The sequence below is a fragment of the Saccopteryx bilineata genome, chromosome 9, assembly GCF_036850765.1.
Source record: "Saccopteryx bilineata isolate mSacBil1 chromosome 9, mSacBil1_pri_phased_curated, whole genome shotgun sequence".
NCBI classification, from domain to species: Eukaryota; Metazoa; Chordata; class Mammalia; order Chiroptera; family Emballonuridae; genus Saccopteryx; species Saccopteryx bilineata.
The window spans coordinates 61,881,222-61,898,645 of record NC_089498.1 but is presented as its reverse complement, the minus strand read 5'-3'; the positions used below and the strand labels follow the sequence as shown (position 1 = coordinate 61,898,645).

Here is a 17,424-nt window from a genome sequence, read left to right as displayed (position 1 = left end):
AACCCTGGGCTTGTCTAGTCAAGGCACATATGAAGTTGATGCTTCCTCCTGTTCCCTCTTCTCTCTCTCTTTCTCTCCCTCCCTCTTTTCCTCTCTTTCTCTCTCCTCTCTGAAAACTGAATAAATAAAGTCTTTTAAAAAAAAAAAGAAAAGACAAAAAGAAAAGCCATGAAAGAGGACTGACTCAAATCACTCCATTAAGAAAAAAACAACAAAAGAATCCAGAACTGCTTTAATTTTAATTTATGAAAACCATACTCTCCATTTTTAAAAAATTTCAATCACTTTCTTATAAAATGAAGGAATAAGTAGGGAAATTAATTATAGGTTACTTGAATTCTAGACAATTTTGATTAAGGAGTTAAAAATTTAAGACAAACTTAGAAATGTTACCTAACTAATTAGAAGAGCAGTGAAAGTCAACACAGTAATCCAAACAACTTATATTTTACCTGAAAATTTTAACATCTTCACTCCTAATTAAGTGAGGAAAGAGGGGAAAGATTATATTTAAGTATGAGCAATTGGGAGAAAAGTTATCAGAGATTACTAAAATCAGATTTTAATTTCTTCTTTAACTTTAGTGCATTGAATTTAAAACTTTCTTAATCGAATGTCTGGTAGCCTTGGGCAATTCTGGACAAGAAGTAGATAGTTCTTTTTGTTTAATACACATGCACTCTTGGCACATATTAAGTGGAAAATACTTGCATCTTGGATCTTTCATTAAACAAGGTCATGGAGAAGTACATTACAGGGCGTCTTTTATAATGAATAGGTTTTACTTTTGCTGGTTAAACAATGGAACGGTGCCAGTGATCTAGGATGGATGTAATTTGAGCTTAACATTAAGAATGGTTGGTTAAATAGTACATTCCCCATCCCAAAGCTATAGGTATCCTCTGTACCACTCCCTTGCAAGGCTGGAGTTGCTGGTGTGAAGACAGCCATTGCCTACACACCAGAAGAGAGCTTGGAGAAGGTAACTGGATTGTAGGGCACCAGGTCCTCAAGAGGAAGAAGACTGGGGTTTATCTGTCAGACCAGTTTACTTGATCTTCTCATTTCTGAATCCACCCTCAGTCTTTAACTCTGTTTCTGTCACTACCACCCAGGTGTCCCAACCACTTATAATAGTTCTCAGTCACTTTGACTAAAGGTACAACTTTTGCTGCCGGAAAGTATGAGGTTTTCACAAGGAGGAAGACTGGTATCTAAGTGACTGAGGATGAGGGCTGTTGGGACAACTTACCTTAGAGCAGCATTTCCCTGACATCAGCGCTAGTGACATTTGGAGCCAGATATCTCTTGTGGAGGGCCGTCCTGTGCATTTTAGGGTATTCTGCTGCACTCCTGGTCCATACTTATTAAATGTCAGTGGCAACACTGCAAGATATGACAATTAAAAATGTCCCCAGTGTATGTGCAGGCGAGAAAATGGCAGAGGGGGGGGCAGCGTGAGGAGTTGGGCCTTGATGAGGCTCACTAAAACGGGCCAGCACAGCCTTTTGTGGCCCACAGCATCTTTTTGGAGATTTTAGCCCTGATGAATTCAATCAGTTCTTTGTGACTCCTCGCTTTTCAGTTGAGCTTCTTCCATACAATGGAACTGTGCTGTGTGGTGCACAGGCTATAGATGGACTTTCTGATGGACAAGAATATTAAAGGACCAAGTTTGGTGTTAATGAAATAATTGAACCCAATGACTCTTTGCAGAGAACTCCCAACTACAGTATTTTGAGCACATTGAATCTTCAGGCTCCTGAACTTATTAGTTGCACAACTTCCAGAAAGACCCCTGAAGACATAGATAAAGAAGTAAACTACAGATCCATTGACTGCCAGTACCCAGGCTCTGCCCTTGCTCTGGATGGCAGTTCCAACATGGAGGCAGAAGTTTTGGGAAATGATGGTGCCTTGAGTGCTCTTGGACAGAGGGAAAGTAAAAAGAAGAGAAGACATCCACCTGGATATTATATTGATAGTTACTGAAAAGATGACAGTGAGGGTAGTATGTATTGACTTCCATGGACGCCCTGGTCAATGGCCATACAAACCCAGTAGTCATGAACAGTGTAGGCACAGAAGATGTAGAGTTGATGAGCAATATGCCCTCGTTGGGGACACCCAGGACTTGTAGCAGCCCTCAGGACTCCACGGACTTTGTCAGTGAAGCTGTGCCTGGTGGTTCTTTCTCCAGAGCCCTGGACAGCAATGTTAGGATGGCAGGGAAGCCTGAGGGCTGCCAGGGGCCTGACTTTGAACAGTCCTGCCTCCTTGCAGAGGCTGGCAGGGACAGCCTGTTGGGGACAGCTGTGGCTCACCCTTACTTTGGGACTGATCCTACTGAAAACCTTGGAGCTACTAATGGACCAATACTTGAGTCCTTGGGTGACGGCTCAGCTGCCAGTGAGGTGGATTTGCACACTGTGGAAAGCGTGGACTTGGACCCAACTAAAGCCAAGAGCACTCCTCCTCCTGCCGATGCCCCCGCCTCTGTGGGGGACACCACTCAGGTCTGTAAGCCTAAGTTGTGGGCCAGTCTTTTCCACAATTCTAAGCCCTCTTCCTCCTTACCCGCAACTGCTGTGGAAACTAAGTAATACCCTCCTGCCACCTCTCCCCTGGTCTCTGGAAACCAGGTTGGAGTCAAGGAAGGGCATGGTCCAGTTTCAGGGGATCCCATAGCCATAAAGATTGCAGAGTTACTGGAGAATGTAACCCTAATACATAAACCAGTATCATTGCAACCCCATGGACTGAACAATAAAGGAAACTGATGCTACATTAATGCTACACAGCAGGCACTGGTCACTTGCCCTCCGCTGTATCACCTGATGAAGTTCATTTCTCTGTATTCCAAAGTGCAGAGACCTGTATGTCAACACCCATGATAGACAGCTTTGTTCGGCTAATGAATGAGTTTACTAATAGGTCAATGCCTCCTAAACCCAGCCAAGCTGTTGAGGATAAAATCATGAGGGATATCCACCCTGGAGCTGCCTTTGAAGCCATATATTTATGGATTTCTGACAGTCCTCATGTCGAGCCTATCTGAAAAGGGTCGGCAAGAAGATGCCAAGAAATACCTAGGCTTTGCTCTGAATGGACTTCATGAAGAAATGTTGAATCTGAAGAAGATTCTCTCAGCAAATAATGAAAAACTTAATATTTCTAATGGACCCAAAAGTCACTTGGTGAACGAAGAAGAGCAGGAAGAAGCAGGCAAAGGAAGTGAGGAGGAATGGGAGCATGTAGCCCCCAGAAATATGACTTCCTTCACCTGCCAGGCGGACTTTGTTCAGACCCCAATTACTGACATTTCTGGTGGACATAGCAGGTCTGTGGTTCACCAGTAGAGTTCAAAAGAATCTGTCACTTTGCAGCCATTTTTCAAGTTGCAGCTGGATATCCAGTCTGACAAGATATGTACACTCCAGGATGCCTTGGAAAGCTTGGTGGCAAGAGAATCTGTCCAAGGTTGTACCACCGAAAACTAAACAAAAGGTGGAGTGACATTGGAAAAGCTTCCCCCTGTCCTTGTGCTGCATCCAAAACAATTTGTTGACCGGAAGACTGGTCGATGTCAGAAGCTTATCAAGAACATTGAATATGCTGTGGATTTGAAAATTAGTAAAGAGCCTGACCAGGTGGTGGCGCAGTGGATAGAGCGTCAGACTGGAAAGCAGAGGATCCAAGTTCGAAACCCTGAGGTCTCTGGCTTGAGCGCGGGCTCATAGACATAAGTCCAAGGTTGCTGGCTTAAGCCCAGGGTTGCTGGCTTGAGCAAGGGGCCACTTGCTCTGCTGTAGCCCTCTGGTCAAGGCACATATGAGAAAGCAATCAATGAACAACTAAGGAGACTAAGGAGCCACAACAAAGAATTGATGCTTCTCATCTCTCTCCTTCCTGCCTGTCTGTCCTTATCTTTCCTTCTCTCTGTCTCTCTCTCTGTCTCTGTCACACACAAAAAAGAAAAGAAAGAAAAGAAAATTAGTAAAGAGCTGCTTTCCCAGGTGTTAAAAATAAGAATTTTACCATATTTCCTCATATATAGACGTTCCCATGTATAAGACGCACCTTAATTTGGGGGCCCGAAATTTGAAAAAAGAATGTATTACATAAAATTATTGAACTCAAGTTTTGTTCATTTTAAAATTCATACAGCTCCTCATCACTGTTCAAAACTCCCATCCATTAGCTTGTCCTCATCTGTGTCTGTCTTCATATATTTCCTTGTCCTCAGTTCAATCTATGGCATTTGAAATGCCACACTTTTTAAAATGCAAGTAAAAAATTCTACAACCACTGTATAAATTGTACCCAGTTTTTAAACCCCAAATTTTTCGGGAAAGGGTGCATCTTATACATGGGGAAATATGGTAATGCCACAGAACCTATAGGGCAGCAGTGCGGCAGGTGGTCATTACATTACAGAGGTCTTCCAGATTGGTCTGAATGTCTGGCTGTGCTTCGATGACCAGATGGTCAAGGTGATTAACTAGTACCAGGTGGTGAAGCCTACTGCAACCCACACAGCCTACTGCCTCTATTACCACAGAGTGGACCTGCTGTACAACGCCTGTGCGCTGTGTGCCCAGCACCTGTTTGGAGAACCAACTCTCACTGACTTCCTCTCTTTAGTGGCTCTTTAGAGAGAAACTCACCTGACCTATGATGGCGCGGTGAATAAAGCCTTGACCTAGAATTCTGAGGTTGTCTCTTTGGAACCCTGGGCTTGCGTGGTCAAGGCACATATGGGAGTTGATGCTTCCTGCTCCTCCCCCTTCTCTCTCTTCTCTCTAAAATAAATTTTAAAAATCTAGGGAAAAAGTTGTTTTATTTGGCCCTGGCCAGTTGGCTCAGCGGTAGAGCGTCGGCCTGGCGTGCGGGGGACCCGGGTTCGATTCCTGGCCAGGGCACATAGGAGAAGCGCCCATTTGCTTCTCCACCCCCCCCCCTCCTTCCTCTCTGTCTCTCTCTTCCCCTCCCGCAGCCAAGGCTCCATTGGAGCAAAGATGGCCGGGGTGCTGGGGATGGCTCCTTGGCCTCTGCCCCAGGTGCTAGAGTGGCTCTGGTCGCGGCAGAGCGACGCCCCCTGGTGGGCAGAGCATCGCCCCCTGGTGGGTGTGCCAGGTGGATCCCGGTCGGGCGCATTCAGGAGTCTGTCTGACTGTCTCTCCCCATTTCCAGCTTCAGAAAAAAAGAAAAAAAAGTTGTTTTATTTTAAGAGAGAAACCCTTTCTTCCTTCTGCAAAAATGGGCTAGAATGAAAAGGAGATGCCTTGGGGTTTCTGTGCAACAAAGCTATGTTGACTTCTAAATTCCAAATAAAAATTATTTGGTTGAAACAGACCGTTGCTTAATTTAGGAAAATGCACAAAATCCCATAATTCTGAAATAATGCTGATTCTTTTTTGAGAAAGAAGGGGGAACTTGAATTTGATTCCCAGTCTAATTGCTTAGTAAAATGAAGTCTGCATCAGCAACAACACTTGTAAATTTATGAAAATAAATATTATCTTTCCTTAAAAAGTAAATTTTTTATTCTATCATACTTTTCTTCCCTGCCCTTTGGTTTGTGATAAACAATAAAAATAAGCAGTTATCAGAGAAGAGTAGTTTTTCAAAAGAAAAATAAGTTTCTGGTTCCTAACAGGAAAAAAGTATTTTAATAATTGTGCAATGAGAAATCACCTACATACACATTACAGATCAAATATTTGGAGTTAAGGTGTTAGCGCATAAATGGGTGATTGTAACTTTATTGCCATTAAAGGGTTTCAAGTTGCATTCATGCTTCTGTGTACACATAATGCAGACACCTTCATTCTAGCCCCATAGGACTCACTACCAACAACTGCCTCGCAGAGCTCTGAGAGAACAAATTTGTGCTGTTTTTCAGCCATCTAGTCTGTGGTAAATTGTTATAGTAGCCCTAGGAAATTAATACACCAAACTTAGATAAGCCTGACACTCTCCTAGTTCCCAAAGTGGAAGCTTTCGGCAGGGCTGACTACAGTGGTAAGTCGGAGATGTGCCAGATGGGGGCCCTTGTTCAAGGAATCACTTTCCTACCCTTCAGCATCAGAGCTGCATTTCTTTACATTTGAAAGAGTTTCGCCATTCTCTATTCAAACTGCAACTCTCTAACAGGCCCTCTCTTTAGCAGTTAATTGGTTTAGCCCAAGGCAGGGGTCTCAAACTCAAGGCCCGCGGGCCGCATGCGGCCCGCCGAACAATTTTGTGCTGCCCGCAGACTAATCCACGAAGTTCAAGAAAAGTGTTGCGTAACAGTTGCCTTTTGTAGACCTAGTGCAGCCCGCCGAATGGCTGTGATCTTGCTCTGCGGCCCACATGCTGAGTTGAATTTGAGACCCCTGGCTCAAGGCATGACATATTGTGGGCACTTTCTCCTAAATGTTCTTGATTGACTGCCAGCTGTGCACGGGGGCACCTGAGAATAGGACCTGGAATTGGGGGAAGTTAGAAGGGAGTTGTCTGGGAGTACATGTCTATCCAAGCCTACTTCCTCAGTTCCCTGTGTTCCAATAGGGTTATCTTAGGACTAGACATACATCATCTCATCAAAGCTGTAGAAGGACATTTTTGCTGCTATTGCGGGGGAATCTCCATGATCTTTCATTCCTAACTCCACTAGTACTCCTGTTAGCCACAGTGATTCACAAATACATCAGTATAGCTTGTGTCTATAACCTGCTGCTGCCCCTGGTGGCTGACAACTGTTTCCCCCCAGGCATCCACGAGGAGTCCATGGTGATAATAATAACCAGGAGGAGACTGATAACCTGTTTAAGGAAAGGCCTACTGTGAGGCAAGTGCTTTACACACAGTATCTAATTACTACAGCAACAATGAAAAGTCAGTATTATTACAAAATCTTCTTAGACATAAGTAACTGAGGGTCAGAGAGAGAAATTATTTTAACCCAAACTATACAGTGATGGAGCTCAGGTTCAAACCAAGGCCTGCCTGATGTTGAAGTGTTTCTCTTTTGTTCCATTGTGTCTGACCACTGGAAAATGTACCCCCAATACTTAGCATACAGTTGGGCATATGGAAAGGTCTTGATTTACATTAGCTCTGATTGTCAATAGTCTCATTTTGTCTGTGATGACAGCTGCCAGCCTGAGTGTACACGGAGCTCAGCAACCTTACAGGCATGAGGACCGAGGGCTCCTCAAATGGAGAAAGCCCCTTTGGCCTTTCCATTCCGTATGTCCCTGGAGAGCTTCTAAACCACACAGATGTTCCTTGGCCTCTTCATCTTCACCTTCCCACATATCTCATTATTTCTAGACATCAGGAAAGAAAAAAGCTGCAGTCAAAAGGGGAATGAGTGGGGAAAATGTATGCATGGAGAGGAATGAGCCCTTCTTCACTTGGCATCTTGCCAAACCGATTCATTCTTGTGGGGAAGTATCTGTGTTAGGTTTGCTTGCTGGTCTGCCTGCTGCAAGCACTTTGCCTGATTGGTGCGTGAGCATGTGGCAGTGTCACATGTGTATGGCCTATGTAAGGCTATGGGTGCTTACGCTCAGGGGGATTGCGGACAGTGGATTGTGGATTGCCTGCCTGCCACTGTGAGGAGACATTTTTTGTTGTTTGCTTTGTCTGAGAAGAGGTTTTCCCCTGCCTGATTGCTTCTCTGCCCGCTGTAAGAATCTATTAAATGGTAATGGCCTGCTTTTTGGCTACGCAGTTTTTCTACTGTCTGAATCCAGTGTGGACCTGCCTAGCCATGGCCACTGGCATTACATCTGGCATAGTCGGCAGGATTCAGAGCAGGTTTGTATGAAGCTGCCTACATGCTTGAAGGGTGGATTAGAGAGGAGCGGCTATTCCTGGTGGTTCTTCTTTTGGGGACCATGGGCTGGTATTTTTTACAGCCCTGTCGGAAGAAACCAAGAGCTCTTTGCGTGAGGCTGCGTGAGGTCGAAAGCTCCAGGATGAGCTGCAGACCAAGCAGAAACGAGAGCGTGAACTGGAGTGAGTGCTGGAGAAGGAGGCTGACCAGGTTAGAGAGCTTCAGTGTGGGGTACATGCTGAGCACCAGCGGTGCCTGGAATTGGAACAGTCACTGGAGAAGGAATTGTGGTTTTGTGAGCTGCATTTTGCCCTGGAAGCTGAATGTTGGCACTGGCAATTGTTGGAGAAACAGCTGCAGGTTTGGGAGCTCAAGTTCCAGCTTCAGGCCAAGAACCAGCAGCTGCAGGAGCCAAAGCAGGCACAGAAGATGGAGCTGCATTCCTGCCAGTGGAGTGGCTCTAAGTTGGCAGGAGGAGATGTTTCCTATTCCTCCTCTTCTGAGGGGGAGGCTTGGGCTGAAACTGCTGTCTGCAGACTCAGAGCCCAGCCAGTCATTGCTAAGAAGGTAAAGACCCAGCAGCCAAGAGTCTATCAGGGACAGACACAACCCCTTCCCCAGGTAGCGGAGCACTTGATGGTCCAGCCCTACACCCAGGCAGAGCTGACGGAGTTAGGGGTGAAATTCAGGCAGAAACCCACTGAGCCCTGGAAGCCTACTTGCTGTGGTTACAGGACACGGGGTGGATGGCATCATGCTCTCCAGAACAGAGATGGACTGTGAGGCTGTGAGGGCTGCTGCCCATGCTGCCCCCCTGACTACCAGGAGAAATGGGCCTGTAAAGGTTACCTGAACACAGATGTGGGTAAATTTGATTGCAGCCAGGGCAGATAGGGAGAAATTAGATGGCAAGCCTAATAAAGTCCTATTGGAGCTTTGGCAGCAGCTTGAGTCAGAACAGAGGTTCCAGCCACTAAAAAAGTGGATGAAGTGGGTGGTCCCAGCATCTGCCAGGAAAATGGCTGGCATTCAGGTTGCAGGATCCCCAAGACCTGTTGTCCCAGTTTGAATAGGGGGAAGGGTGAGGGACCTGTCCAACAGGGACTGGGCCTAGAGACCCCATGTAAAATTGGCAATTTACTGGTCCCCTTCTAATGTGCAGCAGGTGTTGGCATTACCTGTAATGGACTTTTTACCTTGGTGATTTTCACAGACAGCTGGGCTGTCTATCATCGACTGCTTCTCACCCAGTTGCAGAGATGCACCAAGGTCACTTTCTTCAATGGACATGGCCCTGGATTGTATAGGCCCTCTACCTACAATGGGTGGTCTTGTTGGCACCATGGGGTAAGGGGCTAGAAGTGGGCCTCTAGTTAACAACCTACGCAGAATGCTCAGGGAGACATGGTGAAGGGCACCTCTATAATTGTCATTTTTGGTGTGTATGTAATGTACCTACTGTGAGGTAAGCAATCCTAAAGGGGTGGAATGTGGGGTAGTTGCGTTAGGCTTGCTTGCTGGTTTACTGGCTGCAAGCACTTTGCTTGATTGGTGCGTGAGCGTGTGACTGCACCATGTGAGTATGGCCTATGTAAGGCTATGGGTGCTTGCACTCAGGGGGATTGTGGATGGTGGATTGTGGATTGCCTGCCTACCACTGTGAGGGGACATTTTTTGCTGTTTGCTTTGCCTGAGAAGAGGTTTTCCCCTGCCTGTTTGCTCATCTACCGATTGTGAGAATCTATTAAACAGGAATGGCCCAATGCTTTTTGGCTCTGCAGTTTCTCTACTATCTGGCTGAATCCAATGTGGACCTGCCTGGCCTTGGCCACTGGCATTGCAGCTGTCTTCCTCCCTTTCTAGGCCCCTAGGTAGATCTCTATGCCTGCAGTGATGCTATCCCAGCAACCACCACATCCTCACCTTCAAGCACACAGATTCTGCTGTCTGGGAAGCAGAGTAGCTGAAGGGCAGAGGGATTTGGGGAGAAAGTGAGAGAACCCTTTCCTAAAAGCATATCATTTCTCATATTCTTCTGCCATTTTGGTACTAGAACACTTTATCATTGTCATAACTTAGGCAGGTATTTTGATGAGAAAATACATAAAATTTGAATTGAGGCAAAATGTTTTTATTATGATAACAATATTGAAAACAAGTCTCTGAGAGGTCAGAGCCGGTGAGGCAAGCTTGTAGCACACATGGTCTCTTATCCTTATCTCTGACCTATGAGAGCCATTACCAGTTAGTTGATCATGGCACCTTTCTCCATTGACCCCAGACCAATCAATTAAATGAGTCACTTGGCATAGCATATCTTTTAAGGTGGGGGGCTTCCTAAGTTGTGTACCAATTAGCATTTTTGAATTCTATCCATCCATTAATGCCCAGACTCCATCCTCTTTACTTGGGGAAGCCTTCCTAACTATACTGATGTGTGTCTCTCCTATATTCCTCTCCTTTGATATTGATATTCCCAGGGGAGTATCCAGATTTCATGGGGACTGAAACTTAACAACAGCTTTGTAATATTTTCTATATAGAAAATGAAAAGATAATTCAATTTTGCCTCTAGGTTGATTCATATTTATTTATTTTGATTTCATACTGATTATCGACAATATCATGTAAATTTTAGGGTGTTCTCTCCTTTGGAGAAACCATTATCAATTTTCTGCTGTGTGTAATCAGAAATAGTCTTATGTTTGATGATATTCATTGACCAGATTGTCTTTGATGTCCTCATGTCATCAAGTTTAATTCTAGGAAGGATGTATCTAAATATCTAAAAATGTTGTGGCAGACCCATCACATTGTAGCAAAAGAAACTTGGCAGATTCATTGGAGCACCAAGTTAGCAACATTCCTTTCTGAGCACTGTGGTCAGGATCCCCTCAGTGTGATCAAAGCCATGCTCCCTCTGAAGGAGGAACCAAGCCTTTTAGACGTGTTCCCAGAATCAGCTCCTACCCAGAAAGTGGGAGGCAGAACCTGGACTAGAACCAGAAACACATACTCCAAGTCTCTCAAGCTCTCTTCTAACTGTTTATAAATCTCAGAACACTCTTATATTTAATAAAATACCCGTAGAATTTGGTCTTTTCACTACATCTAGTAAAATACCTGTGAGAGTTCAAAAACATAGTTTTTTAATGAATGAGTGAACAAGTGAAGAAGTGAGTAAACGAAGAACACACATCCAAGCATCTTCAACAATTCTGGTTGCTCTTTTTTCTGTATTTCTTGTACTAATGGTGTACATCAATGTGGCTTATTTAACTGAATTTCAGGCTTATCTTTTTGGCTGCTTGGATTAAAGTCTTGGTGAGATCACAGAATGTTAGCATTGAAGGAGATCCAAAAATCACCTAGTTCAATCTTCTTTCATTTTTAATGGAGAAGGAAACTGAAGTTGAAAATGTTTTAATTATTGTTTAGGGCCTCAGAGTAGCTCTTCTAAATCCTGATCCCAACTTCTTACCACAACTACACTCTGTCGTATCTCAAAACAAATACTTATTTCTTCCTTTTAACAGGCTCAGAATTCAGAATCCTCTCACCTGCCTTGAAATTAATCACCCCCAGTTTCCTGCCTTCCCTTATTTTTATTGAAGACATTGAGTATTTAATAAATATCTGTGTGTTCAACATCATGGCAGTGCAAAGAAACATGGTCCCTACTCTTTTTTTTTAATGTTTATTTTATTGATTTCAGAGAAGAAGGTAGGGAGAGAGAGAGCGAGAGAGATTGAGAGAGAGAGAGAGAGAGAGGAGACAGGAACATTGATCCATTCCTCTCTATGCCCTGACTGGGGATCAAATCAGCAACCTCCACATTTCAGGACAATGCTCTAACCAACTGAGCTATCTGGCCAGGACTGTGGTCCCTACTCTTAAAGAATATATAATCTAGGTGAGAGGGGAGACACCTACATGATCTTTATCATGGCAGGGCATAATTGTGGGGAAATTCCTAATTTTCCCTGAACTCAGTGTGAGATAAAAGTTGTTCCCTTCCAGAACATAGTATTTTTTATTTTATTTTAATGAGACCTTTGAAGAACAGTTAAATTGCTTCAGCGAGGCTGTTTATCTAAACAATAGAATTTTAGCCACATCAAAATGGGGCTGTCACTTTGGAGGGTAATGTTCTTCAAATGGAGAAAAGCATCGTGTTTGATCATTGCACTAACTGGCCACACATAGCGGGCATATTTTATCTGTTGTAGGTCTTTGGGGTTAAACGTTAAGGGATGAGACTGGAAGAACACAACCTAAATGCTTCCCCAACCAAGTACTATGACATATCTCATGGGAAATAGCCTCTGCCAGTCCTGGGAAGTAGTCAAGTGTGATTAAGAGCTTGGGATTTTTTTTGTTACAAAACATTTATTCAGCAGATATTTTTTTTTCTTTTTTTTCCCTTTTGTACCTTTCTGAAGCTGGAAACGGGGAGAGACAGTCAGACAGACTCCCGCATGCACCCAACCGGGATCCACCCGGCACGCCCACCAGGGGCGAAGCTCTGCCCACCAGGGGGCGATGCTCTGCACCTCCGGGGCATCATCGCTCTGCAGCGACCAGAGCCACTCTAGTGCCTGGGGCAGAGGCCAAGGAGCCATCCCCAGCGCCCGGGCCATCTTTGCTCCAATGGAGCCCTGGCTGCGGGAGGGGAAGAGAGAGACAGAGAGGAAGGGGGGGGGTAAAGAAGCAAATGGGCGCCTCTCCTATGTGCCCTGGCCGGTAATCAAACCAGGGTCCCCCGTACGCCAGGCCGATGCTCCACCGCTGAGCCAACCGGCCAGGGCCTATTCAGCAGATATTGATAAATATTTCTTGACTCTTTAATATATGCCAAGTACTAGTGAATATTCTGATGCTATGACTGTGAAGAGGAGGGCTAGAGAGCCCTGCTTCTATAGAGCTTACATTCTAGTGGGGCAGATAGGCAACGAACAACAGAAAGCTTACATAGCAATGAGATCTGCACAGAGAAAAACAAAAGTTGATGATAAAACAGACTGGAGGATCAGGGAAGTCTTCTGGGGAAATATGACCGTGAGGTTGAGACCCCTAACTGCCAAGCAGTGGGTGACAGAAAGACTTGGAGGCGGAGCATGGAAGATGTTCTAGTCAGAAGGAGCATCAAGTGGAGAGGCCATAAGGCCAAAAGGATCCAGGCAGTGTCAGAAACAGAACCTGGTTTGGGTGACTGAGGCCTGCATTAGAGTCATAGGACAGGGGGTGGGCTCAGAGAGGCAGGCAGGGGCCAGACCACATCAGGTTTAGGAGGCAGAATAAAAAGAATTAAAAGTTTGATTTTTTTTTTTTATTCTAAAGGTAATAAAAGCCACTGAGGGATTTTGAGCAGGAAAGTAATGTGACCTAAATTACATTAAAAAACAAAACAAAACACAACAACATTGTTGATGTTGTGGGGAGAGAGAATTCTATTTAGGGAGGAGAAGGAAATCAGAATCAGTTAGGATGCAATGGTGGTGTTGCAGATGAGAGCCGGCGGCCTCTGAGCAAGGAGGGGCTATCGCACGGACACTCCTGGCTACTTGACTCATGGCTAGGTGAAGCTGGGCAAGTCACCTTGCTAGGCCCTAATTTCCTCACCCATAAAAAGTGGATAATAATATCCACCCTGGAGATTTGTTGGGATTAAATGAGGTAATATAGAGTGCCCAGCTCACACTAAGTGACATCCTACAAAGTCAAAGGATGCAGTGCTGGCAATCTAGATCAGGCGTCAGTTATGTATGGCTCATTCAGCCCACCGCTTGTTTCTGATACTAGGTTTTACTGGAACAGAGCTACGCTCCACGGTTAGGTATGCTTAATTTTACCAGGCAATAGTGAAATTGAAGAGTTGTTAACAGAAACCGTCTGGCCTATAAAACCCATAATATTTACTCTCTGGCCATTTACAGAGAAAGTTTGCTGACCTCTAATCTAGATTGTAATGAAGAGGAGGAGGAATGGAAGAGAGGTGAACTATATCTACCTGGGAGGCAGTGCATTCAGAGAAATATTCAGTGCCATGTCACATACTATATTTTTCAAGTGCTCTGCAACCCCCCCCCAAAACAAAAAAACCCAAAATAAAAAAGGGCCCCAGCTATAAAGAGGTGATTCATAAAAGAAGGCATTTGAAATAAATTTCAAATATCATTGTCACATAAGCCAACAAATAATATCATGGAACATTTATATAGTGACTCTATATTTCCATTATTTTCATCAAGAATCTTAATAAAGTAATCCTGTATAGATTTATAAATTCAGCATAAGAGAACGTAAGTAATAGAAAAGAGATATATCAATAAATGAGAAGCACCATAATTAAAATATAGAATTCAGCCAGGATGTCAACCAATATTAAGCATCAATAATGTGCTAGGTCTAATGCTAGGAGCTAGGACGTACAGTGGTAAACATGAAAGTCACCATCCCTGCTTTAATGGGACTTCGAGTTTAATGTGTCCTTATGGGCAAGACCTGTGGCACTGTGTGTAAGTGTTTTTTGTATGAAAAAAAGAAAGACCCTCTCCTCCTTCTTCAAAATACTTCATTTCCATCTGTAGGGAACACTAAAAATATATTGATTTTCTTACGGCCTTAATTACCATCTGCCAATAAATTTAATATAAACTATTCAGCTCTAACTGTGATGTTACTGGAGCTTGGGTATGGTATCCTTTTTTTTTTTTTTTCCCCTGTATTTTTCTGAAGCCGGAAACGGGGAGAGACAGACAGACTCCAGCATGCGCCGGTCAGGGAGCACCCGGCACACCCACCAGGGGGCGACGCTCTGCCCACCACAGGCGATGCTCTGCCCCTCCGGGGCTTCGCTCTGTTGCGACCAGAGCCACTCTAGCGCCTGGGGCAGAGGCCGAGGAGCCATCCCCAGCGCCTCCCCGGCTGCGGCTGCGGGAGGGGAAGAGAGAGACAGAGAGGAAGGAGAGGGGGAGGGGTGCAGAAGCAGATGGGCGCTTCTCCTGTGTGCCCTGGCCGGGAATCGAACCCGGGACTTCACGCCAGGCCAACGCTCTACCACTGAGCCAACTGGCCAGGGCCGGGTGTGGTATCCTTTTATGGTGCAGAAACTTGTCCAGTTATACGTGAAAGCACCACGGGTATGTGTTCAGAAGAGAAAGAGATGATCATATAAGGAAGAACAGCACTGGGCTGAAGATGATAAAGATTGCTTCTCTAGTTATCAATTTTTACTAAGTCCGTTATCACTAACTGTGGTTGGAGTAGTAGCCTGAGAGTGTCCGCAAGAAGTTCACATGACTTTCAATGTGAAATTTAAGCAAGCTATATACTGTAATTGAAAGAGTGGCAAAATAAAATGATTAGTTATAGGATATCCAACCAGAAATTTTTGGTACTTTTTAAAGGCTGCATTTGGGGAGAATGTTGAGGAATTGTGTTGGTGTGTTTCTATTTTCATGGAATCAATTTTATTTTCTTTCCAATTTAAATTTAAAAAACTCAAGATTTGAAAGTCAATGTCCTATTCACATAGTGGTATACAATTAGAATGTCCAGGTGCAGAAGTCCCACTTAAGGCCATTTAGAACCAGCTTTAGACTAAATAAGGCAATTCCACCAGAGCCTGGAGCCAAGTGTGTGTGAACTAGCTCAAAGAGCTTCATGATTATTTTTTCTCTTTGTTCAGGACAAAGATGAAAACATATATGAATTAAGAAAGCCTAGTTCACCTGACTTGTGGTGGCGCAGTAGATAAAGTATCGACCTGGTACGCTGAGGTTGCTTGTTTGAAGTCCTGGGCTTGCCCAGTCAAGGCACGTACGACAAGCAATCAATAAACACCTAAAATGAAGCAGCTATGAATTGATACTTCTTGCTCCCCACCCCCTCTGTAAAATCAATAAATAAAATCTTTAAAAACAATAAACAAAATGAGAAAGCTGGTTCTGGTTTATCAGAATCTGAATTGGGGAGAGTATAAGAAGTAAGAGAGGACTAAAAGGAGTATGTGGGAAGGAGGAAAATATTTTAATTAGAAGTCTGTTCCTATTTATTCTCCTAAATCTTAACTTAGGGTGTCGCTTTCTTTTACTCCTTTCTCCTGTGTCTTAGATGTTTCTTTCCTAAGCTTCCTCAACACAGTTCTTCTCACTGGGAATTCAGGCAAGGGTAATAAGGAAAATCAGCTCTTCCTTATTAATACATAACGGAAAGTTACTGATTTTTCTCTCATTGCTAATTAGTTAGTTTCACTTTATGTTAACTTTTTATGTGTAATTTTGAGGTTGATATTACTATTACTCATGTTATCACTTTATACATTTTTGAAATCCCAGACTAAAGTAAGAGCAATTAGTGGAAATTTATTCTAATCAAAATGTGGAGATAAATTTCCCCATATTGATCTTTTTCATAAATTTACTATGAGGTAAATTATTATTATAAAGTTAATTATTACTATGAAGTTTATTATCCCATCTTATAAACTACTTTATGATTGGGGTTTTTAAATCAATAATTAGGTATCTGAAATAGGTTGAGTCAGACAGTGTTTCTTATTCCATAGCAGATATCAGAATCATCTTTATTTCCTTTCAAATGTTTAAGAAATTTAAGGAATTAAGTCATGGAAGTAGATACTAAAATAAGCTATTTAACCATATTCTACATGGGATTGCAAAACTTACTCAATAAATAAACATTATATTCTCATTTCAGTTGACCTTGATAAAAATATTGCTGAGCCATCATCTTTATTGTATATTTAGAAGTATGAGTTTCTACTCAGTTGAGACCATAATGGGGAGTAAGGCCAAAAACCACAAGAGAAAACATTTTGATTCAACTTTGTGCTTGCTGAGCTGTTTTCCCTCATAAAATGTATAAATGATGGAACATATTTCTATATACAATGACAGTCGCCATGAGTAGTGGTAACCAAATATATATTTCTCTTATCTGAGAATCTATTACTTGCTTATTTTATGAAACAAACACATCTTCATTAATCATAATCTCCTGAAATTAAAAGAAACTTTTCTCATGGGTGAAAAATTTTTGTACCAACTATTGTTTCTTTGCTTGTTGCAGATTTTACAGACACCATTAAAGAAATCAGCTTTTCTCTCTTGCTAATGGGCAGGTGGAAAATTTCTACTGTTCGAACATAAATCATGAGTTACAGTCTAATTAGGGGAGAAACTATGCTGGATAAAATAGACTATCTAATTGAAATTGTAGAGAAATATTATAAATGTAGAAGCAGAGTGAGGGAAAGAGGAAATTTTATACAGTTCTACTGGTAGTTCTTGAGATATCATTAAGTGGCTTAAGAACAGAGCATTAAATAATATTGGGTTATATAATAAAATACTTCCTGTCTGTTCTTTTTCAATTCTTCTGTTAACACTGAGGGGAAAGTTTGTATCTAGTGCCAGTGTTCATGCCCCCTTAACAATTGCTAAAAACATAGAGTCTTAGGTGGAATACAGAATAAAACAAAAACATTTACAATATTTTGTTTTCTCTTCATCTTATCTGTTTAGTGCAAGTGAATGTGATTTTCTATGAACATTGTAAGATAATGTTTCTTC

The 17,424-nt window shown here is 43.1% G+C and overlaps 1 pseudogene; it reads left to right on the top strand.

Moving 5' to 3' along the window:
- Nucleotides 1–4,655, top strand: part of LOC136313637 (ubiquitin carboxyl-terminal hydrolase 10-like) — a 28,006-nt pseudogene extending 23,351 nt beyond the window's left edge.
- Nucleotides 4,656–17,424: the final 12,769 nt, after the last annotated feature.